Source organism: Phyllobates terribilis, unplaced genomic scaffold, assembly GCF_046119375.1.
Source record: "Phyllobates terribilis strain yellow unplaced genomic scaffold, ASM4611937v1 Scaffold_10__3_contigs__length_209671492, whole genome shotgun sequence".
Classification (NCBI taxonomy): Eukaryota; Metazoa; Chordata; class Amphibia; order Anura; family Dendrobatidae; genus Phyllobates; species Phyllobates terribilis.
The window spans coordinates 188,065,478-188,077,864 of record NW_027362770.1 but is presented as its reverse complement, the minus strand read 5'-3'; the positions used below and the strand labels follow the sequence as shown (position 1 = coordinate 188,077,864).

Below are 12,387 nucleotides of genomic sequence, written 5' to 3'. Positions count from 1 at the left end.
CCATAGATATACTATATACATCCCATATACATCCCATAGATATACTATATAAATCCTATATACACCCCATAGATATACTATATACATCCCATAGATATACTATATACATCCTATATACACCCCATAGATATACTATATACATCCTATATACATCCCATAGATACACTATATACATCCCATGTACATCCCATAGATATACTATATACATCCCATAGATATACTATATACATCCCATATACATCCCATAGATACACTATATATATCCCATAGATATACTAGATACATCCCATAGATATACTATATACGTCCTATATACATCCCATATATATACTATATACATCCCATAGATCTACTATATACATTCTATATACATCCCATAGATATACTATATACATCCCATAGATATACTATATACATCCTATATACATCCCATAGATATACTATATACATCCTATATATATACCATAGATATACTATATACATCCTATATACACCCCATAGATATACTATATACATCCCATAGATATACTATATACATCCCATAGATATACTATATACATCCTATATACACCCCATAGATATACTATATACATCCCGTATACATCCCATAGATATACTATATACATCCTATATACACCCCATAGATATACTATATACATCCCATATACATCCCTTAGATATACTATATACATCCCATAGATATACTATATACATCCTATATATATACCATAGATATACTATATACATCCCATAGATATACTATATACATCCCATAGATATACTATATACATTCTATATGCATCTCATATATATACTATATACATCCCATATACATCCAATAGATATACTATATACATCCCATAGATATACTATATACATCCTATATACACCCCATAGATATACTATATACATCCCGTATACATCCCATAGATATACTATATAAATCCTATATACACCCCATAGATATACTATATACATACTATATACATCCCAAAGATATACTATATACATCCCGTATACATCCCATAGATATACTATATACATCCCATAGCTTTACTATATACATCCTATATACACCCCATAGATATATTATATACATCCTATATACACCCCATAGATATACTATATACATCCTATATACATCCCATAGATATACTATATACATCCCATAGATATACTATATACATCCCATAGATATACTATATACATCCTATATACATCCCATAGATATACTATATACATCCTATATACACCCCATAGATATACTATATACATCCCATAGCTATACTATATAAATCCCATATACATCCCATAGATATACTATATACATCCCATAGATATACTATATACATCCCATATACATCTCATAGATATACTATATACATCCTATATATATACCATAGATATACTATATACATCCCATAGATACACTATATACATCCCATGTACATCCCATAGATATACTATATACATCCCATAGATATACTATATACATCCCATATACATCCCATAGATATACTATATACATCCCATAGATATACTATATACATCCTATATATATACCATAGATATACTATATACATCCTATAGATATACTATATACATCCCATATACATCCCATAGATATACTATATACATCCCATAGATATACTATATACATCCTATATATATACCATAGATATACTATATACATCCCATAGATATACTATATACATCCTATATATATACCATAGATATACTATATACATCACATAGATATACTATATACATCCCATAGATATACTATATACATCCTATATACACCCCATAGATATACTATATACATCCCATAGATATACTATATACATCCCATAGATATACTATATACATCCTATATACACCCCATAGATATACTATATACATCCCATAGATATACTATATACATCCTATATACACCCCATAGATATACTATATACATCCTATATACACCCCATAGATATACTATATACATCCCATAGATATACTATATACATCCCATAGATATACTATATACATCCCATAGATATACTATATACATCCTATATACACCCCATAGATATACTATATACATCCCATAGATATACTATATACATCCCATAGATATACTATATACATCCTATATACACCCCATAGATATACTATATACATCCCATAGATATACTATATACACCCCATAGATATACTGTATACATCCCATAGATATACTATATACATCCCATAGATATACTATATACATCCTATATACACCCCATAGATATACTATATACATCCCATAGATATACTATATACATCCCATAGATATACTATATACATCCTATATACACCCCATAGATATACTATATACATCCCGTATACATCCCATAGATATACTATATACATCCTATATACACCCCATAGATATACTATATGCATCCTATATACACCCCATAGATATACTATATACATCCCAAAGATATACTATATACATCCCATATACATCCCATAGATATACTATATACATCCTATATACACCCCATAGTTATACTATATGCATCCTATATACACCCCATAGATATACTATATACATCCCATAGATATACTATATACATCCCATATACATCCCAAAGATATACTATATACATCCCGTATACATCCCATAGCTTTACTATATACATCCTATATACACCCCATAGATATACTATATACATCCTATGTACACCCCATAGATATACTATATACATCCCATAGATATACTATATACATCCTATATACAGCCCATAGATATACTATATACATCCTATATACACCCCATAGATATACTATATACATCCCATAGATATACTATATACATCCTATATACATCCCATAGATATACTATATACATCCCATATACATCCCATAGATATACTATATACATCCTATATACATCCCATAGATATACTATATACATAACAAATACATCCCATAGCTATACTATATACGTCCCGTATACATCCCATAGATATACTATATACGTCCTGTATACATCCCATAGATATACTATATACATCCTATATACATCCCATAGATATACTATATACATCTTATATACACCCCATAGATATACTATATACACCCCATAGATATACTATATACATCCAATAAATATACTATACATCCCGTATACATCCCATAGATATACTATATACATCCCATATATCCCATACACATTATACATACAGTATGTCGCCTATCTACAGTATATATTCTCCATCATCAGTATCTGGTGAGCACCCCTGTCCTACATCATCAGTATCTGGTGACCGCCTGTCGCCTCCATCATCAGTATCTGGTGACCGCCTGTCACCTCCATCATCAGTATCTGGTGACCGCCCGTCACCTCCATCATCAGTATCTGGTGACCTCCCGTTATCTCCATCATCAGTATCTGGTGACCGTCCGTCGCCTCCATCATTAGTATCTGGTGACCGCCTGTCACCTCCATCATCAGTATCTGGTGACCGCCCGTCACCTCCATCATCAGTATCTGGTGACCGCCCGTCACCTCCATCATCAGTATCTGGTGATTGCCTGTCACCTCCATCATCAGTATCTGGTGATTGCCTGTCGCCTCCATCATCAGTATCTGGTGATTGCCTGTCACCTCCATCATCAGTATCTGGTGACCGCCTGTCGCCTCCATCATCAGTATCTGGTGATCGCCTGTCGCCTCCATCATTAGTATCTGGTGACCGCCTGTCGCCTCCATCATCAGTATCTGGTGACCGCCTGTCGCCTCCATCATCAGTATCTGGTGACCGCCTGTCGCCTCCATCATCAGTATCTGGTGACCGCCCGTCGCCTCCATCATCAGTATCTGGTGACCGCCCGTCACCTCCATCATCAGTATCTGGTGACTGCCTGTCGCCTCCATCATCTGTATCTGGTGACCGCCTGTCGCCTCCATCATTAGTATCTGGTGACCGCCTGTCACCTCCATCATCAGTATCTGGTGATTTCCTGTCACCTCCATCATCAGTATCTGGTGATTGCCTGTCGCCTCCATCATCAGTATCTGGTGACCGCCTGTCACCTCCATCATCAGTATCTGGTGATTGCTTGTCGCCTCCATCATCAGTATCTGGTGATTGCCTGTCGCCTCAATCATCAGTATCTGGTGACCGCCTGTCACCTCCATCATCAGTATCTGGTGATTGCCTGTCGCCTCCATCATCAGTATCTGGTGATTGCCTGTCGCCTCCATCATTAGTATCTGGTGACCGCCAGTCACCATACTGATGATGGAGGCGACGAGCAATCACCAGATACTGATGATGGAGGACACGGGCGGTCACCAGATACTGATGATGGAGGCGACGGGCAATCACCAGATACTGATGATGGAAATGACGGGCGGTCACCAGATACTGATGATTGAGGTGACGGGCGATCATCAGATACTGATGATGGAGGCGACGGGCGGTCACCAGATACTGATGATGGAGGCGACGAGCAATCACCAGATACTGATGATGGAGGACACGGGCGGTCACCGGATACTGATGATGCAGGCGACGGGCAATCACCAGATACTGATGATGGAGGTGACGGGCGGTTACCAGATACTGATGATGGAGGTGACGGGTGGTTACTCGATACTGATGATGGAGGAGACAGGCGGTCACCAGATACTGATGATGGAGGCGACGGGCAGTCACCAGATACTGATGATGGAGGAGACGGGCGGTCATCAGATACTGATGATGGAGGTGACGGGCGGGCACCAGATACTGATGATGGAGGCGATGGGCGGTCACCAGATACTGATGATGGAGGTGACCGCCTGTCACCTCCATCATCAGTATCTGGTGATTGCCTGTCGCCTCCATCATCAGTATCTGGTGATTGCCTGTCGCCTCCATCATTAGTATCTGGTGACCGCCAGTCACCATACTGATGATGGAGGCGACGAGCAATCACCAGATACTGATGATGGAGGACACGGGCGGTCACCAGATACTGATGATGGAGGTGACGGGCGGTTACCAGATACTGATGATGGAGGTGACGGGCGGTTACCAGATACTGATGATGGAGGTGACGGGTGGTTACTCGATACTGATGATGGAGGAGACAGGCGGTCACCAGATACTGATGATGGAGGCGACGGGCAGTCACCAGATACTGATGATGGAGGAGACGGGCGGTCATCAGATACTGATGATGGAGGTGACGGGCGGGCACCAGATACTGATGATGGAGGTGACGGGCGGTCTCCAGATACTGATGATGGAGGCGACGGGTGGTCACCAGATACTGATGATGGAGGCGACGGGCGGTCACCAGATACTGATGATGGAGGCGACGGGCGGTCACCAGATACTGATGATGGAGGCGACGGGCGGTCACCAGATACTGATGATGGAGGAGACGGGAGGTCACCAGATACTCATGATGGAGGCGACGGGCGGTCACCAGATACTGATGATGGAGGAGACGGGCGGTCACCAGATACTGATGATGGAGGAGACGGGCAGTCACCAGATACTCATGATGGAGGAGATGAGCGGTCACCAGATACTGATGATGGAGGAGACAGGCGGTCACCACCTAGTGATGATTTATATTTCTCTTCAGTTCATTTATTTTGATAATTTATAAAACAAAAATATTCTTAATTCTATTTCTGAAAGCTTCTACATTTTCTAGCATTTTCCTGCATAAGACTTTTGCACAGCACTGTATATGTATGATTATATGTATGATGATGGAAACTGAAGTTAGATTTTATGGAGGAAAGAAGATTGTGATTGATCACAGACAATGTACATGTATGAAGACGGCTGGTCACATTCGAGATTGGATGATGGGAATATAGTGGGTGGATGATGGTGATCAGGTGATGACTAATAAGTGATGGGTGATGACAGATGATGATGGAGGAATCATAGGTTATTGACGCCAATGAATTGTAATGGTGATATTAACATAAGAGACAGAGGGAAAGCTGATGACAATGTATAGGAAAGATAATATGAAAAGATCCAAGGAGAAACTGGAGAGATTGCACCGAACATACAGAACGAAACACAGTCGCTGGATTACTCATCTGTCATCATCTAAAAATGAACATTTCTTTCTTCCATTAAATTAATTTCTTTAATCTCTTTCAAACAATAATTAATAGATATGAATGAAAATAAAATTTCCTGCAGTCATAGGCATATAACTGCTATAATACTGCCCCCTATGTACAAGAATATAGCTACTATAATACTGCCCCCTATGTACAAGAATATAACTACTATAATACTGCTCCTATGTACAAGAATATAACTACTATAATACTGCCCCCTATGTACAAGAATATAGCTACTATAATACTGCCCCCTATGTACAAGAATATAACTACTATAATACTGCCCCCTATGTACAAGAATATAACTACTATAATACTGCCCCCTATGTACAAGAATATAGCTACTATAATACTGCCCCCTATGTACAAGAATATAACTACTATAATACTGCCCCCTATGTACAAGAATATAACTACTATAATACTGCCCCCTATGTACAAGAATATAACTACTATAATACTGCCCCCTATGTACAAGAATATAGCTACTATAATACTGCCCCCTATGTACAAGAATATAACTACTATAATACTGCCCCCTATGTAAAAGAATATAACTACTATAATACTGGCCCTATGTACAAGAATATAACTACTATAATACTGCCCTATATGTAAAAGAATATAACTACTATAATACTGCCCCCTATGTACAAGAATATAGCTACTATAATACTGCCCCCTATGTACAAGAATATAACTACTATAATACTGCTCCTATGTACAAGAATATAACTACTATAATACTGCCCCCTATGTACAAGAATATAGCTACTATAATACTGCCCCCTATGTACAAGAATATAACTACTATAATACTGCCCCCTATGTACAAGAATATAACTACTATAATACTGCCCCCTATGTACAAGAATATAGCTACTATAATACTGCCCCCTATGTACAAGAATATAACTACTATAATACTGCCCCCTATGTAAAAGAATATAACTACTATAATACTGGCCCTATGTACAAGAATATAACTACTATAATACTGCCCTATATGTAAAAGAATATAACTACTATAATACTGCCCCCTATGTACAAGAATATAACTACTATAATACTGCCCCCTATGTACAAGAATATCACTATTATAATACTGCCCCTATGTACAAGAATATAACTACTATAATACTGCCCCCTATGTACACGAATATAACTACTATAATACTGCCCCCTATGTACAAGAATATAACTACTATAATACTGCCCCCTATGTACAAGAATATAACTACTATAATACTGCCCTCTATGTACAAGAATATAACTACTATAATACTACCCCTATGTACAAGAATATAACTACTATAATACTGCCCCCTATGTACAAGAATATAACTACTATAATACTGCCCCCTATGTACAAGAATATAACTACTATAATACTGCTCCCTATGTACAAGAATATAACTACTATAATACTGCCCTATATGTAAAAGAATATAACTACTATAATACTGCCCTATATGTAAAAGAATATAACTACTATAATACTGCTCCCTATGTACAAGAATATAACTACTATAATACTGCCCCTATGTACAAGATTATAACTACTATAATACTGCCCTATATGTAAAAGAATATAACTACTATAATACTGCTCCCTATGTACAAGAATATAACTACTATAATACTGCACCTATGTACAAGAATATAACTACTATAATACTGCACCTATGTACAAGAATATAACTACTATAATACTGCCCCCTATGTACAAGAATATAACTACTATAATACTGCCCCCTATGTACAAGAATATAACTACTATAATACTGCTCCTATATACAAGAATATAACTACTATAATACTGCCCCTATGTACAAGAATATAACTACTATAATACTGCCCCTATGTACAAGAATATAACTACTATAATACTGCCCCCTATGTACAAGAATATAACTACTATACTACCCCTATGTACAAGAATATAACTGCTATAATACTGCCCCTATGTACAAGAATATAACTACTATAATACTGCCCCCTATGTACAAGAATATAACTACTATAATACTGCCCCTATGTAAAAGAATATAACTACTATAATACTGCCCCCTATGTACAAGAATATAACTACTATAATACTGCCCCCTATGTACAAGAATATAACTACTATAATACTGCTCCTATGTACAATAATATAACTACTATAATACTGCCCCCTATGTACAAGAATATATCTACTATAATACTGCCCCCTATGTACAAGAATACAACTACTATAATACTGCCCCTATGTACAAGAATATAACTACAATAATACTGCCCCCTATGTACAAGAATATAACTACTATAATACTGCTCCTATATACAAGAATATAACTACTATAATACTGCCCCTATGTACAAGAATATAACTACTATAATACTGCCCCTATGTACAAGAATATAACTACTATAATACTGCCCCCTATGTACAAGAATATATCTACTATAATACTGCCCCCTATGTACAAGAATACAACTACTATAATACTGCCCCCTATGTACAAGAATATAACTACTATAATACTGCCCCCTATGTACAAGAATATAACTACTATAATACTGCTCCTATATACAAGAATATAACTACTATAATACTGCCCCTATGTACAAGAATATAACTACTATAATACTGCCCCTATGTGCAAGAATATAACTGCTATAATACTGCCCCCTATGTACAAGAATATAACTACTATAATACTGCCCCCTATGTGCAAGAATATAACTACTATAATACTGCCCCTATGTACAAGAATATATCTACTATAATACAGCCCCCTATGTACAAGAATATAACTACTATAATACTGCCCCTATGTAAAAGAATATAACTACTATAATACTGCCCCCTATGTACAAGAATACAACTACTATAATACTGCCCCCTATGCACAAGAATATAACTACTATAATACTGCTCCTATGTACAAGAATATAACTACTATAATACTGCCCCTATGTACAAGAATATAACTACTATAATACTGCCCCCTAGGTACAAGAATATAACTACTATAATACTGCCCCTATGTAAAAGAATATAACTACTATAATACTGCCCCTATGTACAAGAATATAACTACTATAATACTGCCCCTATGTAAAAGAATATAACTACTATGATACTGCCCCTATGTAAAAGAATATAACTACTATAAGACTGCCCCCTATGTACAAGAATATAACTACTATAATACTGCCCCTATGTAAAAGAATATAACTACTATAAGACTGCCCCCTATGTACAAGAATATAACTACTATGATACTGCCCCTATGTGCAAGAATATAACTACTAAAATACTGCCCCTATGTAAAAGTATATAACTACTATAATACTGCCCCCTATGTACAAGAATATAACTAATATAATACTGCCCCCTATGTACAAGAATATAACTACTATAATAATGCTCCTATGTACAAGAATATAACTACTATAATACTGCCCCCTATGTACAAGAATATAACTACTATAATACTGCCCCTATGTACAAGAATATAACTACTATAATACTGTCCCTATGTACAAGAATATAACTACTATAATACTGCCCCTATGTGCAAGAATATAACTACTATAATACTGCCCCCTATGTACAAGAATATAACTACTATAATACTGCCCCCTATGTACAAGAATATAACTACTATAATACTGCCCCCTATGTACAAGAATATAACTACTATAATACTGCTCCTATGTACTAGAATATAACTACTATAATACTGCTCCTATGTACAGGAATATAACTACTATAATACTGCTCCTATGTACAGGAATATAACTACTATAATACTGCCCCCTATGTACAAGAATATAACTACTATAATACTGCTCCTATGTACAGGAATATAACTACTATAATACTGCTCCTATGTACAAGAATATAACTACTATAATACTGCTCCTATGTACAGGAATATAACTACTATAATACTGCTCCTATGTACATGAATATAACTACTATAATACTGCTCCCTATGTACAAGAATATAACTACTATAATACTGCCCCCTATGTACAAGAATATAACTACTATAATACTGCTCCTATGTACAGGAATATAACTACTATAATACTGCCCCCTATGTACAAGAATATAACTACTATAATACTGCCCCCTATGTACAAGAATATAACTACTATAATACTGCCCTCTATGTACAAGAATATAACTACTATAATACTGCCCCCTATGTACAAGAATATAACTACTATAATACTGCCCCCTATGTACTAGAATATAACTACTATAATACTGCCCTCTATGTACAAGAATATAACTACTATAATACTGCTCCTATGTACAAGAATATAACTACTATAATACTGCCCCTTTGTACAAGAATATAACTACTATAATACTGCTCCTATGTACAAGAATATAACTACTATAATACTGCCCCCTATGTACAAGAATATAACTACTATAATACTGCTCCTATGTACAAGAATATAACTACTATAATACTGCCCCCTATGTACAAGAATATAACTACTATAACACTGCCCCCTATGTACAAGAATATATCTACTATAATACTGCCCCTATGTACAAGAATATAACTACTATAATACTGCCCCCTATGTACAAGAATATAACTACTATAATACTGCTCCTATGTACAAGAATATAACTACTATAATACTGCCCCTATGTACAAGAATATATCTACTATAATACTGCCCCTATGTACAAGAATATATCTACTATAATACTGCCCCTATGTACAAGAATATAACTACTATAATACTGCCCCCTATGTACAAGAATATAACTACTATAATACTGCCCCCTATGTACAGGAATATAACTACTATAAGATTGACCCTATGTACAAGAATATAACTACTATAATACTGCTCCCTATGTACAAGAATATAACTACTATAATACTGCTCCTATGTACAAGAATATAACTACTATAATACTGCCCCTATGTACAAGAATATAACTACTATAATACTGCCCCTATGTACAAGAATATAACTACTATAATACTGCCCCTATGTACAAGAATATAACTACTATAATACTGCTCCTATGTGCAAGAATATAACTACTATAATACTGCTCCTATGTACAAGAATATAACTACTATAATACTGCTCCTATGTGCAAGAATATAACTACTATAATACTGCTCCTATGTACAAGAATATAACTACTATAATACTGCCCCTATGTACAAGAATATAACTACTATAATACTGCCCCTATGTACAAGAATATAACTACTATAATACTGCTCCTATGTGCAAGAATATAACTACTATAATACTGCTCCTATGTACAAGAATATAACTACTATAATACTGCTCCTATGTGCAAGAATATAACTACTATAATACTGCCCCTATGTACAAGAATATAACTACTATAATACTGCTCCTATGTGCAAGAATATAACTACTATAATACTGCTCCTATGTACAAGAATATAACTACTATAATACTGCTCCTATGTACAAGAATATAACTACTATAATACTGCTCCGTTATATGATGATAGCTAAACATTAGATATCAGTATACAGTTATATATGGAGTCTTCATCTTACGTCTCCATGTGTCATGAATTAACCCTTTCAGTCGCTCTCATTTCTCTGTCTGCACATTATATATGACATTACTTTCTGGGCGTCATACAGAGGGTTAACGCTCAGTTCCTCTCTCTGTCCACCAGGCTGCGCTGCGGTCCGTCATCGCTGTCAGTGACTAATGGCTGCTGGACGGAGGATCGGTGATAACTTATGTGAAGACTCAGAAATAGAAGGTGTGATTCTTGGCTTCGCACAACAGGTGTTAGAGCTCGTATTCATTTTTTTTGTTTCCCATTTATTTCTGTAGAATAAATAAAAGACAAAAACTCCTGAGTCATTTACTACTGAGAACTTTATCCATTCAGCCCCAAGATGTAGACCGAACACAAAACTCCTGAGCCCCGAAGGAAGAGAAACGGAAGCTTTAGGAGCTGTTCAAATGTCAATATTCATTGCTGAATATATATTTCTAGAGGTCACAATGAAACGGAAAATCCCAACCCCCGACAAACACATTTTGGTTGAAGCCACCACTAGGGGGAGCTCCTTGTATACAGAGATACGTGATAGGATTCCATCTGCAGCCACCACTAGGGGGAGCTCCCTGTATACAGAGATCCACGATAAGATCCTGTCTGCAGCCACCACTAGGGGGAGCTTCCTGTATACAGAGATACATGATAAGATCATGTCTGCAGCCACCACTAGGGGGAGCTCTCTGT

The 12,387-nt window shown here is 36.1% G+C and overlaps 1 long non-coding RNA gene across 1 annotated transcript in view; it reads left to right on the top strand.

Moving 5' to 3' along the window:
- The window catches only part of LOC141164274 (uncharacterized), a 272,067-nt gene extending 260,144 nt beyond the window's left edge, over nucleotides 1-11,923 (top strand). The window contains exon 3 of the long non-coding RNA XR_012250892.1: nucleotides 11,809-11,923. This is a non-coding gene — a long non-coding RNA (uncharacterized lncRNA). The remainder of the gene's footprint in view (nucleotides 1-11,808) is intronic.
- The last annotated feature ends 464 nt before the right edge of the window (nucleotides 11,924-12,387 follow it).